At 36.8% G+C, this 2,642-nt stretch overlaps 1 protein-coding gene across 1 annotated transcript in view; it reads right to left on the bottom strand.

The window, feature by feature from the left end:
* The window catches only part of LOC106870717 (saxiphilin), a 112,373-nt gene that overhangs the window by 109,524 nt on the left and 207 nt on the right, over window positions 1–2,642 (bottom strand). The window lies entirely within an intron of this gene.

The following is a 2,642-nucleotide window of genomic DNA, read 5'->3' as shown; positions in this document are numbered from 1 at the left end:
AATCTTTTTATTATATTTATCTTATGATATTTACTTTACTTTATATTATACTCATTTATTGTGCTTTTAATTATTAATTTTTCTATATGTGATAGTGGATTTTCATCGATGAGTTCTTGAAAATTGGTTATTTTCCCTAAAACTATATGATATATATATATATATATATATATATATATATATATATACAGAGAGAGAGAGGGGAAATAGATAGTTAGATATATATAGATATACAGAAATTAAGTTGATTATACACTTAGAGACTTTAAAATATTTGTTTAAATAAATTTGACTGGTTTCACGATTTCATTATTTCCAGAAGTAATGGGTGATGGATGAATATGAGCTGAATATACCCCATTTCACACAATATTGAAAATTATAAGATTATGAAACTGATTAATTTAGATAAATCTTCTTAAAGACTCCAAGTGCATATTGAACTTCATTGCCCTTGTGGAAAAAATTCTTTGTCTGTACACACACACATGCATACACACACACACACACCTGCACATACACACATACTCTTTAATAATCTGATGATTAGATTAACAAGTGATTACACATGCCTCAATTTTTTATGTTGGATCAGTAGACTTACATTCATCAGAAGTTTTGGACTATGTCTAAACAGAACAAAATAGCAGTTGAGGACGCTCTGTGCATGAAGCATTTCAGAAAAATAAATAAAAGATTAAAAAAGGTTGTTGTGTAAGGCCAGAACAATGCGAGAAGGAACAAAGGAAACAATGAAAGGAAAAGAAAACAGAACGAAGTTGTAATTCTGACACCTTTTACAGGATATTTGGAAAAGCAGTTGTTGCTCAGTTGTGTGTGTGTGTATGTGGGGAGGGGGGGGCGGAAGAAGGTAGGGGAAGAAGAAGAAGGTAGGGTAAGAATGAGGAAGGTGACATGCACAGACTGGTGTTGCTATAGCAACCAGTCTGCTTCATGTAATTCCTTCCTGTTGTTCATGGCTGATCTCAATTTGTTTATAAGGAGGGCTTCCAGAATTCTGAGACTGCTCCTGTTGGGTTTGCCTAGATGGAAACTGAAATTCTGGGTTACGCACTTCCCAAGGTGTTTCTTTATTGCACATGTGCTTCTTTATTCGGGTGCGTAGTTTCCTGGCAGTGTTCTCTATGTACGATGCCCCGCAATTACTGCAGACTACATTGTATACCACATAGGCACTCGAGTATGTCTTGATGACATTGATAGGGCAGTGGGGCAGATTTTATTTGTGTAAACCGAATTGTAATTGTTAAGTGAGACTATAACATAGGGGCAGTAACTCGTGGATGAGCACCAAAGAGTTATTTCCATAGCACTAAGACTAGGACGGAGTTTAGATGCAGAAAAGCTAAACAGATGTAAAAGGACAAAGAGTAATATATGTTGAAAGATGAAGATGCTGAGATGGTAGGAAAGGAGTAGCTGTGTGGTAAGTAGGTTGCTTACCAACCACATGGTTCCGGATTCAACCCCACTGTGTTGCATCTTGGGCAAGTGTCTACTACTATAGCCTTGGGCCGACCAAAGCCTTGTGAGTGGATTTGGTAGACAGAAACTGAAAGAAGCCCGTCGTATATATGTATATATATATATGTATGTATGTGTGTATATGTTTGTGTATCTGTGTTTGTCCTCCCCAACATCGCTTGACAACCGATGGTGGTGTGTTTACATCCCCGTAATTTAGCGGTTCGGCAAAAGAGACCGATAGAATAAGTACTAGGCTTCCAAAGAATAAGTCCCGGGGTCGATTTGCTTGACTAAAGGCTGTGTTCCAGCATGGCCGCAGTCAAATGACTGAAACAAGTAAAAGAGAGAGTAAAAGGGAGAGGTGTAGAAGAACAGGAAAGGAAAGAGGAGGGAACAAGCAAGAGATGGACAGCGACAGAAAAAAGTAAAATAAAAAGCGATAAGAATGATGGAGTTAAGATGATGGATGAGAAATGAAAAGCTGGAGGAGTGTGAGGAGACTCTATGCAAGAAGCAGTAAAGAGGGCAGATGTATTTGGTGGTGACTCCTGTATAACATCTTGGACCAGTGAGTGAGAAAGCAGTTCTTTTCATGTAAGCAGTGCATAAAAGACTCTGATTTAGTGTTTGCATACATTGCAGGCATGAGGGAGCTCTTATGTATCCATCTCTTTTTCTCCAGACATAAACCCCATCATTTTTTACTGTTAGAGTAAGGCTTGCATTTCCCTAAAAGACTCCATGTGATGTAGTTTGTGGTCTCCTTCAGCCACCACACGTGCTTGATGGAGTTGACTTTTCAGCCACTGGTCAGTTTTGACCTAAGAAACCATTCCAGGAGTGACCATCCTAATTTCTACTTCAGACATTATATATATAAAACTTTACTGGTGTTTTTTTTTCTATTAAAAGGCAGTTTTCTTATTAGTTCCAGCATGGCAAGTGACTATGTATAGGTGTTCTCAAGGTTTTAGTGTGTCAGTATATTAAGAATAATTGTAAATTTGAGCAGTATGTGGAGTATTACTATGTGGATACTGTGTTTTCCAGCAGTATATGACCACAATATGTCACAATAATGGACTTATGTGACACAGTAGGTAAAGAATAAAAACAAAGATATATATATATATATATATATATATATATATATA

Source organism: Octopus bimaculoides, chromosome 17, assembly GCF_001194135.2.
Source record: "Octopus bimaculoides isolate UCB-OBI-ISO-001 chromosome 17, ASM119413v2, whole genome shotgun sequence".
NCBI classification, from domain to species: domain Eukaryota; kingdom Metazoa; phylum Mollusca; class Cephalopoda; order Octopoda; family Octopodidae; genus Octopus; species Octopus bimaculoides.
Note: the sequence above shows the minus strand (reverse complement) of the source record. Positions and strands in the feature narration are given on the sequence as shown.